Here is a 20,555-nt window from a genome sequence, read left to right on the forward strand (position 1 = left end):
AACCCCCCTAGAGTTAGTTACACCACAACATGTAGCCTCGCTTCGTTAGTTATTTCTTATTAAATGTGAAGTATAGTCTCCTTCCCAGTGTTCATATGCGTTGAGGCAGGTAGGGTAGGGGTAGGCCTCATTGAAGCCTGGAATGCCATGTCATGGGCCGAGGACAAGTCCAGCAGGCCCGAGCGAGGAGCTGGAGGGCGTGGCTGGTAAGCAGCGAATAGCCAATGGGAGCTAAAGGGAGTGGCCAATAACTGCGGCCAATGAGAGCTAAAGGGAGTGACTAATAAGGGGCTGTCATGACACGTGACCCCGGCGGCCAGTGGAGGCCCGTGGAACATTCGAGTGGGATTCGGGGGGGGGCTATAAAACCCGGCCCGAACCGCCGTTCTCTCTCTCTCTGGATACGCTCTCTGGCAGGCTGGCACTCTCTCTCTGGCCCGGGAATCTGAATGCGCTCTGTGCCCTGACGACCTGTGCCTGGACTCCCTGCACGTGCGCTTTGCCTCGCTGACCTTGGGACACGCTCGTCGGATTCCCGTTACGTGCATGACTGTGATCGACGTCCCTGCCATGAACATCCTTGGGGGGATCCACCCAACGAGCCGTCTAGGCGAACTGCACCAAGCGGCTGCTCTTTGGGCGCATTCCCCTCTTCCTCCCCTTCCCCGAACGGGTCTGAGGGCCCTTGTCCGGGAACGTAAGTAAGGCCATTAAGGTTCTCCACTGTGTCCCTTTCTATAACTATTGTACATTTGTGAATAAATCCTGTGGTTTGTTTCCAACCTGGCCATCTTCATCCTTTCACCATTGGCCTAGCATTGCACGAGTTAAACCCGCTCGATCGGGTTCCATAGTGTTAACGGCACGAGTTACGCGACGCACAACCGCTCGGCCGTTAAAGACCAGCATGACTCGTGCGAGGTTCATCTCCCGTTCTCACGGCTGCGTGTGTCGAAGGTACTCGGGTCGTGACCGTTAACCCTTCCACACGTTAGCTGTGGGCTCGGCGGCTGGAATTGTCCAGCATTCCGTCCACCATGAGTAGAGTGTGGGGGCGGCCTCGAAGACTCGAAGCGCGAGGGGAAGCAGGGCTTAACCCCCCCCCCCCCCCCCCCCTCAGTACGTCGACGAGTTTGAGATCCGCAACTATATATATATATATATATATATATATATACATACATATATATATATATATATATATATATATATATATATATAAATATATATATATATATGTACAGACATGGCATTTAATATGGAATATTTTTTTTTTTCTTGACTTGGGTTTACTTTCTGAACTCAGTATATCAATCTGGTGAGTTTCTTTTATGCTTCGGTGATTTCTTTGTCAAAAGAACCATGTCATTGATTGTCTTTCGCAGCAAGAAGTCAATAACAGGATAATATCACAGGTGGCATGACAAAATGTAAGGACAGGTACATTTGACGATTGGCTTCACAATCGGGTATATAAGGGTTGTTGCGTTCTGTGTTTGTGGAAAACAACTGCTGCACGTCTACAAAAGTTATTGCTTCGGTGATTTCTGCTTCGGTGATTCCTCCTTTGGAGGGGAAGCAGGGCCGCTTCCCCTCCAAAGGGAACCTGTTTTCAACCGCTTCCTCAGGAGATGGCCGCTTCCTCAGGAGATGGTCTGTCAACTCGACAATGCTGTTTGTCATGGAGTGGTGGCTTTACGAAATTCCGGCATAAAACAACGTGCTATTGCTTGGCAGTATGGCATCACTCAAGGTCAGGTGTCAAAGATCCTGAAACGAAATGCTCAGAGGGGTGTCCCTACTGCAATACCGAGGCCAGGACGTCCCCGCAAAATCACAAGGAGAGATGATCGCCAGCTGCACCGGTTAGTCTGCAATGGCCGGACCAAGTCAGCTAATCGGCTGAGGGCTGAGTGACAGCAACTGACAAATGTACCTGTATCCAGAAGGCTAGGCAACCAACGACTGGTTCAAGCAGGCTATCGTGCAAGGCGTCCCCTGAGAAAGCCACGCCTGACCAGACAATACAGCCAGCGCCGATTTCAGTGGGCCAGAGAGCACCGTCAATGGCAGCCAGGACACTGGAATCACGTGACCTTCAGTGACGAGTCTAGATTTCTGGACTATCGTCAAGATGGCCGTGTCCGAGTGTGCAGACAAGTGCATGAAGCCTACAACGAAGATTGTATAGTGCCAAGAGTCCAAGCTGGAGGTGGTGGGGTGACCGTTTGTTCTGCTTTTCATGCAGGGGGCAAAACTGACCTGGTTGTTCTAAATGGAAACCTGATCCAGTTCAAGTACAAGGCCATTTTGGAAGAAACATTGCTTCCATTTGCTCGTGCAGCCTTTCGAGGAAACTTTGTCTTCCAAGATGACAATGCACGGCCTCATCGTGCTCGCATGATCCAACACTTTCTTGTTGACCGTGGTGTCGAGCATATGGAGTGGCCTGCCATGTCCCCGGATATGAATCCGATAGAGAACTTGTGGGCAGTAACGCGTCAAATCGACAACTTGGTCCAGCAGCCTACCTCTGTGCGTGATTTGCAGCAGGCTATTGTCACTGCATGGCAAGCGATTCCTGTCCAAACCTTGGCAAATCTCGTGAACAGAATGCCTCAACGTGTACGTGCTCTCCTGAATGCTCGTGGGGGTTACACGAAGTACTGAACTGTAATTTTACTGTCCGTAATCCCAGTCATAATTTAACTTTTGTTTCTGTTGAAATTGTTTTTGGCTCATGTGTAAAATAAAGAGATACTTCTGGAAAACGTACATAAGTTTAACACAGTACTGTCCGTGAATTGAGTTCGATATCAGTTTACATCACTTTCAAGGATAAATTTATTTGCTTCGAAATGTCAAATGTGTTTTTTGTTTCTTTTAAAGGTCACATTAACAAAATCTAGAATAATTTCAACATAATTCCAATGAACTTATGGTTCTAATTCATCTTGAAAAGTAAGTTCACCCCCACAAAAAAAATATTCCATATTAAATGCCAAGTCTGTATATATTGTTGTGGATCTCGGGTTACGGCGCTCCCCTTACCGAGGGGGGGTTGGGGGGGGGTTAATCCCTTCGTCTATTAAGCTGGCCGTCTGAGTCCTTAGAAGATATCGCGCTCATTCCGTTCGGAAGCAGGGCGATACTCCTGCCCGAGCCACGGACAAGATGGAATATTGCTGGGCGTTTTAGCAATCCGAAGCTCGAGCCGTTTAGCGGCAGTCTAAACCCGATTCTAAGCGGTTCCTATATCGTGCCACCGGTATTCAATTGGGAAAAGACTAAAGTGACCGGATGAGAGGAAAACCCAAAGAATAAGAAGGAACACTGAATTTATTATACAATACTCAAGAGGAAACGAAAGGGGCAAGAATATACAAAAGATGGAAATAAAAGGACATAGGGCAACCTTATACACTCTTATATATCACTCCCAGGACAGAACAAACATACTTACACAAAAAGGTGGTGGTGGTGGTGGGAAGGAAGAGAATGGTCCAGGCAGCTGGTAGGCATCGAGGTTCGGCTCCGACCTCTCGCTCCGGTCCACGCTCCGGGTTTTCACTCGTACCGCAGCAACAAGCGGCCGGCAGCTTCACGTGGCGTTTAATGTGAGCGGACAATTATATCGCGGGTGGGAAGACTGGGATGCGGCGTACGTAATAAATTGACCCTTAGCCTTCGGCCAGTTGTGCGCCTCCAATGGTCCGTGACAACGGCAAGCAGGGACTCCTTCACCACTCTCGGGTCTTCCGCGTCTGGCGTCCTCTCCCGTATCACTCATCTCTCTAAGTAGTCCCACGCGCCCGCTTATATTGGCCGATCGCATATTAAGCCGTTTGCCTTTTTGGATATGCCCATCGGTGAGCTGCCTCGGCCCTCATTGGTTGTGAGGGCTCACTGGTCCGCCCCTTGATGGTGCGTTGGTGGGCCACGCCTCATTCCTGGCGCTCCTCCCTTCTTCTCCAACTCTGCCACGTGGCTTATGGCGGCTTGCGGGATAGAAGACCACTCGCACTGATGTTGAAAGGAACTTTGGGGCCTTCTCTTATTTAATTAATACAACGCAGATTCAACTATTGGAAACAGATCCTTAACTAGAACACATACTAATGAAATAACTAAAGAAGAGCCTATGGTGTTCTACGTGTTGCAATATGACCTAACTAGGATGCGACCTTTGACATTTACACAAAAGTAGGAATATTTACAGGGGGTTATTTATAAGGGATTATTACCAATATTTACAAAGTGGAGGGTTCAAAAACCGCAACAATATATATCCTAGCGGAGAGGGAGTGAAAGAGCGGAAGAACAGGATTTTAGGACCCGTGGGCTGATGCCGTCAGGTCCAGTTGCAGAATCAGAGTCGAGGGTTGACAGAAACTTTTCCACCTTGTCAGGAGGAAAGGACACAGAGTCCAGGAGCAGCTGGGTACGACTGGGTACGGTGGGTACAGAGAGGGATGGGTTTGGGACATAAGATTTAGAGGCAAACACAGAGTTGAGGCATTCAGCTTTTTCACGTGCGGAGTCAGCCGTGTAGCCGTTTGAGGTGAGGGAGGGGATGGAGGGGGAACAAACACCAGAAACAGATTTGACCAGATGCCACCAGGATTTGGAAGAGGGAGACAGATAAGAGAGTTCGGTCTTGAGAATGGAGAGATATTGTTTCCTGGCTCTCCTGAGGGTGGACACACACTTGTTTCGGGCTTTGTGAAAGGAAATGAGATTTCCCTCCATTGGATTTGCTTTCCAGGAGACGAAAGCAAATTGTTTCTGGGCAACAGCCTCACCACAAGATTCCGTGTACCATGGACGGGAGGAAGGGTATGACAACTGAAGACGAGATGGGATAAATCTGTGCATGAGAGACAGCAATTTACTTTGGAAGAATTCCCAGGATGAGTTGATGTCAGAGGCGGTAGAGATGGGAGACCAGTCCAGATGATTGATGGCTGCTTGAAGACCGTGCCAGTTTGTCCTGAGTGAAATGCCAGACTCGGCGACGCTGAGGAGGCTCTCTGAGAATGGTCAGAGAGATGTCCACTTTAACAAGCACATGATCAGATGAGCCGATTGGAGCAGAAGAAGAGCAGCAGACATTTTCAGGGAAGTTAGTCATAAACGAAGAGAAGATGCTCCGTTGACTGAGATCCGGGTCGGGAAATTGACAGATTGTGTCAGTCCCAGTGAGTCGCAGAAGTCCTTTGCTGAAGAGCCATGGCTGGTGAGAGAGGGTACCCACACCCAGCCAACTGGCATGGTGACAATTGAAATCACCACATATGAGGAAGAGAGAGTTGGGATGGGTAGATAGAAGTTGGTCCATATTATCAGACAGCGAGATGTAGATGGAGTCATCACTGTTTGGTGGACGGTACAAACACACATATGAACAAAAGGTGGGAGCGAAGGGCAAGCCGTAGCCAAAGTATTCCTGGGAGTGAGGTGAAGAGAGGGCAGTGCAGGACGAGTGAGGAAGAGAGTTTTTTATAAAGATAGCAACCCCACCTCCAGGACGAGGCTCAGGTCTATCATACCGGAGGAGGGAGTAACCTGGGAGAGATACCAAGGAATCAGAGACATCATGAAGGAGGAAAGCTTCTGTTAAGCAGATCATGTCTGGTTTGTCAGACGCAACCTGCATGGAGAGATCAGTCAAGTTTGAGCGTAGGCCCGGATGTTTGAGGTCCATACCGTTAATGAAGAGGAAGGGGGGAGCATCGGATACAGAACAGGGGGGAGGAGGGGTAGGGTAAGATGTGGAAGAGGAGGAAGAGGTAGGGAGAGCTGTTGAAGGTGTGTCAGAGATTTCAGAATAGCTTGGAGAAAGGGAAGAATGGGGCGGACAAAAGGTTTGATGGTGATTGGGTGAGGCACAGTGAGGTGTTATTTGAGGAGGGGGAAGAGCGAGGCAGAAGGTTGGGGGAGATGAAGGTGAAAGTTGGAAGGGGAAAGAAGCGGGGAGGACGCTTTGAGGAGGAGGGGTGAGAGGGGAGTCTAGGAGGGGAGGAGCAAGGGAGAGTCTCGGAGGGGAGGGGTGTGGGGGAGTTTAGGAGGGAAGGGGCAAGGGCGTGATTTGAAAGGGATGGGTGATGGGGAAGATTTGGAGTGGAGGGGGCAAGGGGGAAGATTTGAAAGAGATGGGTGATGGGGAAGATTTGGAGGGGAGGGGCAAGGGGGTACATTTGGAGGGGAGGGGTGATGGGGAAGTTTTGGATGGGGAGGGGTGAGGGGACGTTTTGGAGGGAAGGGGTGATGGGGAAGATTTGGAGGGGAGGGCAATGGGGAATATTTGAAAGAGATGGGTGATGGGGAAGATTTGGAGGGGAGGGGCAAGGGGGAAGATTTGGAGGGGAGGGGTGATGGGGAAGTTTTGGAGGGGAGAGGTGATGGGGAATATTTGAAAGGGATGGGTGATGGGGAAGATTTGGAGGGGAGGAGCAAGAGGGAATATTTGAAAGAGATGGGTGATGGGGAAGATTTGGGAGGGGAGGGGGCAAGGGGGTAGATTTGGAGGGGAGGGGTGATGGGGAAGTTTTGGAGGGGAGAGGTGATGGGGAATATTTGAAAGGGATGGGTGATGGGGAAGATTTGGAGGGGAGGGGCAAGGGGGAATATTTGAAAGAGATGGGTGATGGGGAAGATTTGGAGGGGAGGGGCAAGGGGGTACATTTGGAGGGAGGGGTGATGGGGAAGTTTTGGAGGGGAGGGGTGATGGGGACGTTTTGGAGGGAAGGGGTGATGGGGAAGATTTGGAGGGGAGGGGCAATGGGGAATATTTGAAAGGGATGGGTGATGGGGAAGATTTGGAGGGGAGGGGCAAGGGGGAATATTTGAAAGAGATGGGTGATGGGGAAGATTTGGAGGGGAGGGGCAAGGGGGTCGATTTGGAGGGGAGGGGTGATGGGGAAGATTTGGACGGGAGGGGTGAGATTGGATTTTGAAAAGTGTACGATTAATGGGAAATGAACATTTATTGCAAAATGAGTTTCTTGAGACCTTCGAGTCAAAAATACGTTTGAGGACGTCGAAGGAGGGGTGGAGTGCAGGAGAGTTTCGGGAATGTAGAAAAAAGGAACTGTGAGAGATGGAATTTTTTTTTGGAATGAATAGATTTGGTGAGCAAGTCGAAAGCATCCTTTTATAGAAGAAGAAGAAAAAGTTGTTATAATATACGACAGAATACAGTTCTTCAGGGGAAAGTTTAAACATTTTTAACGTGATCACGTGATCACGAACAACGTGGTCGAATAACGAACGAACAAATAAGAACAACAAATAAACGAATAAGAGCAGAGAAGGAAATATTATTATTATTATTATTATTATTATTTTTGAGTTCAGATTTTAAACAAGGAAGTATGGGGTGAAAGACTGGACAAAAAAACAGAGAACAAAAGTAATTGCAGTGCAATCGACGAACCGCTGAGAGAAAAACAAAGCCTAAAGGTCGGACACGGTGCTCGACTAGGCCTCAGAATACGCGACACGATTTAACCGACGATTTTGTATACAGGTATGAAAAATTAACACCGAGAATCTTAATAAAGACAGACGATAAGTACACACACCGAAGGATAGATACAGTTTCGACAAAAACACAATTGTGAAAAAATTACTTAACTTCGAAAGCGTGAGCGCATGGACAGCTTCGAAAGAATGTGACTTCCAATCTTGCGCATGAGCAAGTTCTTAATTCATATTCCCCCGTTTTGTATTTGAGGTCTGGTGGGCGGGATCCCGATTAGGATATTTATTACCGGCGCGTTGTTTTTCCAGTCCTGCCTTTTTCATTTGAATAAATCCTTATATTATTTTTGTACATACATCTGAACACAGTTTACCGGGTGTTTTGATTTTAATAGATAAGGCTGCGGGGCTCTCGCCGTTCCCCTCCATTCCGCACCCGTGTTTCCAATAGTTGAATCTGCGTTGCGTCAATCAAATAAGATTAGGCCCATTCCGTTCATTTTGCGACCTCCCTCTCCAAGCGACGCCATTACGCGCCCCTACAGTCGGTGCCTTAGCGTTCGCTCAAGTGCCGCCATAAACCATGCGGTCAGGCCCGAGGAAAAAGGGGGCGGAACGCCAAGAAGAAGGTGTGGCCTGTCAACCAGCCGTCAAAGGCATGGCCGGTAAGCCCTCACCAGCCAACCAGGGCTGATGTAACATCACCGACAGGCGTGGCCTTGAGGCCCGCGTAGTGATCGCGTGGCGCGTTATAAAAGCGCGAACGCAAAGCCCTTTGATGGACTACTTGTCGGGAGCGCTGGTTGCTTGAAGAGAGAGATACGGCAGCACTTGAGTGGAAGGTTGGCGGTAAAAAGGACTCGGGTTGGAGACGCGCTTATACGAGTTGGTTGGAGATGCACTTAAACGAGTCTGATTGGGAAATGCGCACGAGTTTGGTTGGAGACGCGCTTATTAATGGACTTGTCCAGGAGCGCACACGTACCGGACACCAGCCTCCCCCCCGCTATATGTAAGGTCCGGTCGCGTTTCCAAGATACGCGGAGCTGCCTGCCGGGTTTTCGCCCGCTGAACCGGGGCCTGGACTGGAGCCACACCTGGAGCCTGGACCCCATCACCGGACCCTCTACCTGACCACCTACCAGCTACAATCCCCGTGTGAGTGTGTATGTTTGTCTGGGGTATAGAATAAGACTGCTTTAAGACTGCCCAGTGTCCTGCTTCTTCTTCTTCCTTTCTTGTACATTCTTTCCTTTCTTCTTTTTGTTTGTAATAAATTCACCTGTTCTTTCTGGTTTCGTCTTAATCCCTTCGCTTTCGTCTTTTCTCAATTGAGTACCTGTGGCACGATTAGGAACCGCTCAGAATCGAGTTTAGTCTCATTGTTAACAGCTCAGATCGCGGATTGCTAACCGCTCGGCATTTTCCAACATATCCGTGGTTCGAGCGGGAGTTATTCCCTCGTTTCCGGCCGGCATTGGTACTTAGGTAGTAGTGAACCCGTAGGCCTAACAAACCCTATCTAACGCCACGCCGGGAAGGACGTTATAACCCCCAGGACTCGGGATGGCCAGCTAAAGAGACAAGGGGATTAGCCCCCCCTTGATAAGGGGAGAGCCGACGTCAGAGATCCGCAACAATGCAACAATTATATATATATATATATATATATATATATATATATATATATATATATATATATATATATATATGTATATTTATATATATATATATATATATATATATATATATTTATATATATATATATATATATATATATATATATATATATATGTATGTATACATGCATGTGTGTGGGTATGTGTCTTTATGTGTCATTGTACTGTATTTTTTTTTGCTGTACTTGTCAAATGTATCAATTTATACAATGCTTGATGAATGAAATTACCTTCATTAATACATTATAGAATGCTCACAGGAAATATTGTTTTTAGAATTCATCAAATAAATAATACACGAAAAATCTTTATTTAAATAACAATCCATTTTATTTCTAAAGCTCCGTATTGAAATGTTGGAATTGCTCTTCAGGAAGAAAGTATTGTACTGGCGCAGATCAAGCTATTCCAAATGACTTCGTTTTTGAACAACAAGGTCTACAATTAGCCAAGAGGCAGCATTCGTTTCATCAGTCTGGAGATGGCTGGAAAAGATAATGGAGTAAATGTTGATCCTATTCCGACTGCAATCCTTGTACTCCCCACACATCTAACTACCAACACCATTCCAGCCTCCACCACATCCATACTCTGATGACGCATTCTGTTTCCTCATTTGCAAATCTGTTGATTCAAGCACACATGGCATAAACGAATGGATTCAAACAGTTTTAAAACGATCAACGGTTATGGCTTACCCACCTTCACCAGCACGAGAAGTCTCCTGAACTTGGACTAAAGGATGTAAAAACGCAAGAACGTGCGGTGGTACGACCTGGAATTGACCTGCGCAAATGTAAACGATCTTCACTTATCATAGCACGCCAGCTCAAAGGCAATAGCCCAAGTCTTCTGTGAGTAAAATTAGTCTTATGTTAAGGCTACCAGGCAGCATCAGTCATAAAGGAACTCTTTGTGAATGAGGGACAGCTGGTCACGTTCATTCACAGCTGCTTCTCTGCTCAGGATGACATTCGAAAGAGGATCTCTATAGTTTACATCTTCAAATACTCGGTCAGCATTGAAGTTGGCAAATTACTTGCATTGGTATAAATACTGTTCATCCCAGTTGGTATAAATAATGGGATCATTTTATTACATCAGATGATAGGAGAGCAGAACACAGCAATTCCAACGCCTGAATCTGCTATACATCTCTCTATAATCTATATATATATATATATATATATATATATATATATATATATATATATATATATATATATATATATATATATATATATATATATATATATATATATATATATATATATATATACACAGGGTGAGTCAAAGGTCGCGCCCGATTTCTGTTTATAAATATACAGTCACGTGAAAAAGTAAGTACACCCCATGTAAAGTTTTGACTTTTTCAACATATTTCAACATACAGCTATTTGATCTTCATTTCAACAATATTGATAGATAAAGGTGATATAATATAACAAATATCATAAAACATTTACATTTTTGTAGTCCATTGTATAATTTAAATAAACATAAATGCAAATTTCGCATGTGGAAAAAGTAAGTACACCCTTGGCTCTAATAGGGGAGGGGCTCAGGACTTCCGTTTCCAGTCTTGCTGGCGAGGGTTCGTTTATTCGCAGCTCTACACGCTCTCCATCGAAATCGAAGTTAAGTAATTGTTCCCATTTGTATTTTCGTTATAACTGTATTTATTTTATGGTGTATGTACGTATATTGTCCCGACGAAGATTTTTGGTGCAAATCTTTCATACCTGTATTGAAAATCGTGTTAATTCGTGTCGTGTCTTGAGGCCTTGTACAGTGAACACGGTACAACCTTGAGGCTTTGTTTTTCTCTCAGCGGTCCGTCGTTTGTGATCCAATAACTTTCGTTCTCTGTTCTCCCAGTCTTTTCACCCCATAGCCTACTTCCTTATGTAAATCTCAACAAAAAAAAAGGAAAAAAAAAAGACATTACCTTCTCTGTGCTCATTCGTTTATTCATTATTATTCGTTCGTTCGTTCTTCGACCACGTGTTTCTCCCCCATTTCCCCAAATAGATTGTCAAATTTCAACTCGTTATTTTATCATCCATGCGATATTGTTTGATTATAGTTAGTTTTGGTTTGAATTTCCTGTAACTCGTAATTAATTAATCGTGTTCTGCTCCTCGTGTGTGGCCTTGTAGTTGTACCCCCGTCGGTGTTTTGTTAACTTAAGCGTGTTTTGCTTGGCTCTTAGTTTTTTCCCTTCTACCCCGAACATAATACTCTGTCTAACGTTCTAAATCCCCACCCCCACCCCCCCCAAAAACAAACAAAAAACAAACAAAAAAAAAACAAACCAAAAACATTTATTTTCCTTTCTCCACGTGTACTGTTGTCTCATCCTGTATTTTCTGTCCAGGTGTGCTGTTCGCCCCGCCCCCATTATCTCCTTGCCATCCACCGTTTGCGCTGTTCACGTGACTCGTGGTGGTCCCTTTTGGCTCTCCCCCCGTTGGTATTTTGTGCATAGAAGATTGTTCACAGTTCTGTTTAAATATTATTTAAATATGTTTAACCTTTCCCCTTCTGTGTTTTATTCAGTGGTATATTACAACACGCTGTTTTTCTTCCTATTTAAAAGGCTTTTCTCAATTTCCTCTCCAGCTCATTCCACTTCAAAAAAAAGAAATTCAATATCTTATACGTCTCCCTCACTACATGGTCTAAATTCACATTCATTCCATCCCTCCTCCATCGTTCTGAATCGGATTGCTAACTTGAAAATCACAACAAACCCAATTTGTATCAATGTTCGTCTTTCATTAATCATCCACTTTCTAAACTCCCCTCTTGCCCCTCCCATCCAAATCCCCCCCCCTTGCACCTACACTCCTAAACTCCCCCCTTGCCCCTCCACTCCTGAACTCCCCCCTTGCCCTTCCCCTCCTAAACACCCCCCTTGCCCCTCCCCTCCAAATCCCCCCCCTTGCCCCTCCACTCCTGAACTCCCCCCTTGCCCTTCCCCTCCTAAACTCCCCCCTTGCCCCTCCCCTCGAAATCCCCCCCTTGCCCCTACACTCCTAAACTCCCCCCTTGCCCCTCCACTTCTAAACTTCCCCCTTGCCCCTTCCCTCCAAAACTCCCCCCTTGCGCCTCCCCTCCTAAACTCCCCCCTCACTCCTCCCCTTCAAAACTCCCCCTCAACCCATCCCATTCAATTCTCCCCCCATACCATTCCTCTCCAATTCTCCCTCCTCCCCCCTCCTCCTCCAAGCTGGCTCCTCCCCACTTCGTCTCCCTTCTATCTCATACCTCCACCCCCCCAAACCTTCTACTTTCCTCTGCCCCCCCTCAAACAACCCCTCACTGTGCCTCATCCCTTCACCATCAAACCTTTCATCCTCCTCATCCTTCCCTTTCTTGGAACTCTTCTGCAATATCTGACACACTATCAACTTTTCTCCCTACCTCCCCCTCTCATCCTTCATCTTACCCTACTCCTCCCCTCCCCTGTCCTGTACCTGATGCTCCCCCTCTCTCTTCATTAACGGTATGGACCTCAAACATCCGGGGCCTTCGCTCAAACCTGACTGATCTCTCCATACAGGTTGCTTCTGACAATCCAGACTTGATCTGCTTAACAGAGACTTTCCTCCCTCAAGATGTCTCTGATTCCTTAATATCTCTTCCTGGTTACTCCCTCCTCCGGTATGATAGACCTCAGCCTCGGCCTGGTGGTGGGGTGGCTATCTTTATCAAAAACTCTCTTCCTCACTCTCCTTGCACTGCCCTCTTTCCTCCTCACCCCCAGGAGTACCTCTGGCTACGGCTTCCTCTCCACTCCCACCTTTTGTTCATATGTGTTCTGTACCATCCCCCAAACAGTGATGACTCCATCTACATTTCACTGTCTGACAACATGGACCAACTTCTATCCACTCATCCCAACTCTCTCTTCCTCATATGTGGTGACTTCAACTGTCATCATGCCACCTGGTTGGGTGTGGGTTCCTCTCTCACCAGTCATGGCACCTCAGCAAAGGACTTCTGTGACTCACTGGGATTGACACAATCTGTCAATTTCCCGACCCGGATCTCAGCCAATGGAGTATCTTCTCTTCTAGACTTGGTTATGACAAACTTCCCTGCTAATGTCTGCTGCTCTTCTTCTGCTCCAATCGGTTCTTCTGATCATGTGCTTGTCAAAGTGGACATCTCTCTGGCCATTCTCAGAGAGCCTCCTCAGCGTCGACGAGTCTGGCATTTCACTCAGGCCGACTGGGACGGTCTTCAAGCAGCCATCAATCGTCTGGATTGGTCTCCCATCTCCACTGCCTCTGACATCAATTCTTCCTGGGAATTCTTCCAAAGCAAACTGATCTCTCTCATGCACAGATTTATCCCATCTCGCCTTCAGTTGTCTTACCCTTCCTCCCGTCCATGGTACACTGAATCTTGTGGTGAGGCAGTTGCCCTGAAACAACTTGCCTTTGCCTCTTGGAAGGCTAATCCAACTGAAGGCAATCTCAGTTCCTTCCACCAAGCTCGGAACAAGTGTGTGTCTACCCTCAGGAGTGCCAGGAAGCACTATCTCTCCTCACTCAAGAATGAACTCTCAAACCTGTCTCCTTCCTCCAAATCCTGGTGGCGTCTGGTCAAATCCGTTTCTGGTGTTTGTTCCCCCTCCATCCCCTCCCTTACCTCAAATGGCCACACAGTTGACATTGCACGTGACAAAGCCGAATGCCTCAACTCTGTGTTTGCCTCAAAATCCTTCGTCCCAAACCCATCTCTCTCTGTTCCCACCTTTCCCAGTCGAACCCAACTGCTCCTGAACTCCGTGTCCATCTCTCCTGACAAGGTGGAGGAGTTTTTGTCAAACCTCGACTCTGATTCTGCAACTGGACCAGACGGCATCAGCCCACGGGTCCTAAAATCCTGCTCTGCCGCTCTATCTCACCCTCTCTCTGTTCTTTTCACCCTATCTTTTGCTCAAGGTCATCTGCTAGCATCCTGGAAATCAGCTAACATTACCGCTTTACACAAAAAAGGTGCAAAAACAGATCCTTGCAACTACAGACCAATCAGCCTGCTCCCAATTATCAGCAGAGTCATGGAATCCATCATTGCTTCGGATATGAAATCTTTCCTCTTCTCCAATGGCTTGATCTCTGATCATCAATTTGGTTTCAGACCAGGTCACTCTACTCTGGACATGCTGCTTCTGCTGTCTCAACAATGGATGGAGGTCCTCAATGCCAAACAGGAAATCAGAGCTGTCTCCCTTGACATATCACGTGCCTTCGATACGGTCTGGCACCCAGCTCTGCTCACCAAACTCTCCTCCTATGGTATCCATGGAAATCTCCATGCATGGCTTGCGGACTTCCTCTCTGGTCGTAGTCAACGTGTGGCCCTGAATGGATTTCTCTCATCTCCCCTTCCTGTTCAGGCTGGAGTTCCCCAAGGCAGTGTGCTGGGCCCTGTGCTTTTTCTGGTCTTTATCAATGATCTCTCCGACTCTCTGGAAAATCCTCTCTATCTCTTTGCTGATGACTCCACTCTCTGCCGCTCCATTCCTCTTCCCTCAGATCGGCAGTCTGCAGCCTCCTCACTCTCTGAAGACCTGGACAAAATCACAGACTGGTCAAACAAGTGGAACATGTCTTTCAATCCTGACAAATTTCACTCTCTTACTATGTCTCTCCGAAAAGATCGACTGGACAACCCTCCCATCTACTTTCTCAACAATCCTCTCCAAGAAGGTCTGTCGCTCAAGCTTTTGGGTCTCACTATCTGCCATGATCTTTCTTGGGAAAACCACATTTCCAAGCTGGCCTCCAAAGCCAGTCGCCGACTGGGCATCCTCCGTCGTGCGAAGTCCTTCCTCGGCACACCTAAGCTCCTCACCACATACAAGGCTTTCATTAGCAGCTCAATGGAATACTGTTCTCCCCTATGGGCTGGTGCTCCTGCCTCACACCTGGCTCGGCTTCACGCTGTTGAATCCAAAGCTTTCAAAATCATTGGAATCTCCGGCGATGAAGCTATCTCTGAGGGCCTTTCACTCACTCACTGCAGGCAGGTAGGTGGTCTTTCTGTCTTCTACCGACTCCTCTCCGGCCTTGCTCCCCCAGCTCTCTCTGTGCTCTGTCCCCAAATATTCCTACAGGTCGCACAAGATCTGCCAGCAACCCTCTGATGGTTAAACTGCCGAAATCTCGGCTCTCTGCTCACCTTCACTCTTTCATTCCTCTTTTCTCCCGCCTCTGGAACAAACTCCCACACTCCCTTCAATCCCACTCCTCCCTCCAGGTCTTTAAAACAGCTGTTCACCACCATCTCTTATCTTCCCCCATCCAAAACCTTGATCTTTTCTACCCCCACGAATTCACCCCAGATCCACCTTGTTTGAAATTCCAACTTCTTTCCTGGAAGTCCTGGCAGTGTCCATATGTTTATACCTCTCCCACCACCCCCCCCCCCTTCACATGCCTCCCCCCCAAAGCCCTCTCCCTCCCACAGATCTCTCGATGTCTCTCGGTCCCTGCTCTCAAATGTTGTGTTTGTGTCCTTCCCCCTCTCTCCTCATCTTGTCTACCGCTCCCGATGTTATTTGTTTTATGTGTCTGTTTATCTTTCTGTGTGATTAATGTTCGCTCTTTCACGAGCCTCGATCTTGTATACAAAAAAAATAAAAAAAAATAAAAAAAATAGGTGGTATTGCCCCCTTTGGCAGAAACAACCTCAAGTCGGCGTTTCTTATAACTGTCTAACAGTCTCAGAAATTGACTGGGAGAAATTTTTGCCCACTCCATGCAGAATTCTCTCAGATGTGCGATGTTTGAGGGGTTTCTTGCATGCACAGCTCGTTTCAAATCCCCCCACAACATCTCAATGGGATTTAGATCCAGGCTTTGACTTGGCCATTCCAGAACCCTCCATTTCTTTCTTTTCAGCCATTCCTTGGTGGATTTACTGGTATGTTTAGGGTCATTGTCATGTTGCAAGGTCCACCTTCGGTTGAGCTTCAACTTTCCGACAGATGGCCTCGCATTATCCTCAAGCACCTTCTGGTACAATGAAGAATTCATATTGGATTCTATGATGGTGAGCTGCCCAGGCCCTGATGCAGCAAAGCTGCCCCAAACCATAATATTTCCACCACCATGCTTTACAGTTGGTGTCAGGTTCTTGTGGTCAAATGCTGTCTTTGGTTTTTGCCAAACATGTCTTCTGGTACTGTGGCCAAATAGCTCTACCTTTGACTCATCTGTCCAGAGCACATTGTTCCAGAAGTGCTGGTCTTTGCCGAGGTGTTCATTGGCAAACTTTAGTCTTTCCCTGATGTTCTTTCTGGACAGCAAAGGTTTCCTCCTGGCACAACTCCCATGTAGATCAAATTTGTGCAGCCTCTTTCTAATGGTAGACTCGTGCAGTTTGACATCAACAGTAGCAAGAGCTACCTGAAGGTCGCGCGATGACATTCTGCGGTCTTAGAGACTTCTTTCAGCATCTTGCGGTCTGCACTTAAGCTGAACTTGCTGGGGCGGCCTGGCCTGAACAAGTTGGCAGTTGTTTGGAATCTTCTCCACTTGTAGATGATCTTCCGGACAGTCGAATGATTGATTTCAAATTGTTTGGAGATCTTTTTAAACCCCTTCCCAGACTTGTAGGCATCTATAACTTTCTTTCTGAAGGCCTCAGAGAGCTCTTTTGATCTAGGCATGGTGACACTTCAACAACAAAGAGCAAACCAAACGAAATGTCTGAGGTTTAAATAAGACAGGTTCCTCCAAGATCCTCTCTAACGATGTTCTAATCATTTGCACCTGAGCTGGTGCACCTGATTCTAATTTTAGGTATTTGAAGTAGTGATAAATGTTGGGGTGTACTTACTTTCTCCACATGCAAAATTTGCATTTATGTTTATTTAAATTATACAATGGACTACAAAATGTAAATGTTCATGATATTTGTTACATTATATCACCTTTATCTATCAATATTGTTGAAATGAAGATCAAATAGCTGAATGTTGAAATATGTTGAAAAAGTCAAAACTTTACATGGGGTGTACTTACTTTTTCACGTGACTGTATTATGTACGTATATACACAGACGAGGGCCAGTCAATAAGTAACCTTAAAATGGCGATATAAATTCTAGAATGTAATGTGTGTCGTTGCAGACGAAGTATGTTATATCTATCGGTAAGAGTCATGTTTTGCCTGTTTTAGATCTGGCAACATTGAGCATGTGACGTCAGTGGAGCAGTTCCAATATGGCAGCTCCCTTAGAAACATGCACCAAGGAGGAGTAACGTTCTGTCATCCGTTTCTTGGGAAGTGAGGGTGTGAATCCCAGTGAAATCCATCGCAGAATGAAGATGCAATATGGTGACGCATGTTTATCACTGCAGCAGTTGTACGACTGGGAAGGTTGTGTACACTTTGCCACCAAGTGTTGTGTACACTTTGCCAACAAGGGTTGTGTACACTTTGCCAACAAGGGTTGTGTACACTTTGCCACCAAGGGTTGTGTACACTTTGCCACCAAGGGTTGTGTACACTTTGCCACCAAGGGTTGTGTACACTTTGCCACAAAGGGTTGTGTACACATTGCCACCAAGGGTTGTGTACACTTTGCCACCAAGGGTTGTGTACACTTTGCCACCAAGGGTTGTGTACACTTTGCCACCAAGGGTTGTGTACACTTTGCCACCAAGGGTTGTGTACACTTTGCCACCAAGGGTTGTGAACACTTTGCCACCAAGGGTTGTGTACCCTTTGCAACCAAGGGTTGTGTACACTTTGCCAGCAAGGGTTGTGTACACTTTGCCACCAAGGGTTGTGTACACTTTGCCACCAAGGGTTGTGTACACTTTGCCACCAAGTGTTGCGAACACTTTGCCACCAAGGGTTGTGTACCCTTTGCCACCAATGGTTGTGTGCACTTTGCCACCAAGGGTTGTGTGCACTTTGCCACCAAGGGTTGTGTACACTTTGCCACCAAGGGTTGTGTACACTTTGCCACCAATGGTTGTGTACACTTTGCCACCAAGGGTTGTGCACACTTTGCCACCAAGGGTTGTGTACACTTTGCCACCAAGGGTTGTGCACACTTTGCCACCAAGGGTTGTGTACACTTTGCCATCAAGGGTTGTGTACACTTTGCCACCAAGGGTTGTGTACACTTTGCCACCAAGGGTTGTGTACACTTTGCCACCAAGGGTTGTGTACACTTTGCCACCAAGGGTTGTGTACACTTTGCCACCAAGGGTTGTGTACACTTTGCCACCAAGGGTTGTGTACACTTTGCCACCAAGGGTTGTGTACACTTTGCCACCAAGGGTTGTGTACACTTTGCCACCAAGGGTTGTGTACACTTTGCCACCAAGGGTTGTGTACACTTTGCCAGCAAGGGTTGTGTACACTTTGCCAGCAAGGGTTGTGTACACTTTGCCACCAAGGGTTTTGTCCACTTTGCCACCAAGGGTTATGTACACTTTGCCACCAAGGGTTGTGTACACTTTGCCATCAAGGGTTGTGTACACTTTGCCACCAAGGATTGTGTACACTTTGCCACCAAGGATTGTGTACACTTTGCCACCAAGGGTTGTGTACACTTTGCCACCAAGGGTTGTGTACACTTTGCCACCAAGGGTTGTGTACACTTTGCCACCAAGGGTTGTGCACACTTTGCCACCAAGGGTTGTGTACACTTTGCCATCAAGGGTTGTGTACACAATGCCACCAAGGGTTGTGTACACTTTGCCACCAAGGGTTGTGTACACTTTGCCACCAAGGGTTGTGTACACTTTGCCACCAAGGGTTGTGTACACTTTGCCACCAAGGGTTGTGTACACTTTGCCACCAAGGGTTGTGTACACTTTGCCACCAAGGGTTGTGTACACTTTGCCACCAAGGGTTGTGTACACTTTGCCACCAAGGGTTGTGTACACTTTGCCACCAAGGGTTGTGTACACTTTGCCACCAAGGGTTGTGTACACTTTGCCAGCAAGGGTTGTGTACACTTTGCCAGCAAGGGTTGTGTACACTTTGCCACCAAGGGTTTTGTCCACTTTGCCACCAAGGGTTATGTACACTTTGCCACCAAGGGTTGTGTACACTTTGCCATCAAGGGTTGTGTACACTTTGCCACCAAGGATTGTGTACACTTTGCCACCAAGGATTGTGTACACTTTGCCACCAAGGGTTGTGTACACTTTGCCACCAAGGGTTGTGTACACTTTGCCACCAAGGGTTGTGTACACTTTGCCACCAAGGGTTGTGTACACTTTGCCACCAAGGGTTGTGTACACTTTGCCACCAATGGTTATGTACACTTTGCTACCGAGGGTTGTGTACACTTTGCCACCAAGGGTTGTTTACACTTTGCCACCAAATGTTGTGTACACTTTGTGAGATGCAATTTTGTGGAAAGATCTTCAACTACAAGGATACTGTGCATTCCATCGATGTAGAGGAATGTTTAAATAACCCACATCATTGTAATTTTGAACATTCCGTATTTAAAGATCCACATCATAAACACATTACCACATGTGATCTCAGAATCGTGAAAGATAGAAAATTATGTGCATTACTTAAAAAACTAGGTGGTGTTCATAGAATACTTACCCTGCGCAATCAACTTGGTGTGAGCCAACTTTTCTGTTTTTGAACGTTTCTTTTTTTTTGATCCAACATGGCAGCCAGACCATGTGAGCGATGACATCATAAATTTATATTCTCTAAATAATTGTTGCATAGATCATCTACTATATGAGATGTCTGTCTGTCTGTGTGTCGCCATTTTTCTCAGAGATCGCTGAACAGATCTTCATCAAACTTTCAGAGGTTCATTGTTTCAGAGGCCTTGGAGTGTTTTAGGCAAAAAAAATTTTTTTTAAATTGAAAACAAGTACAGGTACATTCAAAGTACACCGCCCCCATGCCAAATAATTAAATAACCCACAGCGCGGCATTGCCGGGGCAGCTCATAGAGAGTGCATTGGGAGGGAGAGGTGTACAATAATTGATTGATTAATTGTATAATTAAAATCAATAAAAAAAATTCACAAAATATTTTCTTAATCAATTGGCTAATAGCATAACTAAACCACCAGTGCTTCATCCGAAGATGTATCTTTTAGAAATTTAATTAAATAAGTAATTAATAAAAAAAATTAATTGATTAATCAATAAATAATTAATCAATGAAATGATTAATCAATAAATCAAACATATCCTTTATGGCCACATCACCTGGTCACTGTCATGTCTAAATATTAGCTTCCTAGCTCAAAAGGTGCCTGAGATATTGCCCAGATGAGAAAGAAAATAAATAAATGATTAATAATGAAAATAAATAAATAATAAAAATTAAAAAATTAAATTATTAATCAATTCGGTCATAGAACACATAAACCAC

The 20,555-nt window shown here is 46.2% G+C and overlaps 1 protein-coding gene across 3 annotated transcripts in view; it reads right to left on the minus strand.

Annotated features, from left to right (window-relative positions):
* Positions 1 to 20,555, minus strand: part of MYMK (myomaker, myoblast fusion factor) — a 170,769-nt gene that overhangs the window by 98,148 nt on the left and 52,066 nt on the right. Inside the window, exon 1 of one of the 3 annotated variants that reach the window (XM_068134322.2) lies at positions 9,864 to 10,144. The exons of the other annotated variants lie outside the window; for them this stretch is intronic. The gene's annotated coding sequence lies outside the window, so the exon portion shown is untranslated. Of the gene's footprint in view, positions 1 to 9,863; positions 10,145 to 20,555 lie in introns of those variants that run through there. 3 annotated transcript variants of the gene reach the window in all.

Source organism: Myxine glutinosa, chromosome 13, assembly GCF_964187855.1.
Source record: "Myxine glutinosa chromosome 13, kmMyxGlut1.1, whole genome shotgun sequence".
Classification (NCBI taxonomy): domain Eukaryota; kingdom Metazoa; phylum Chordata; class Myxini; order Myxiniformes; family Myxinidae; genus Myxine; species Myxine glutinosa.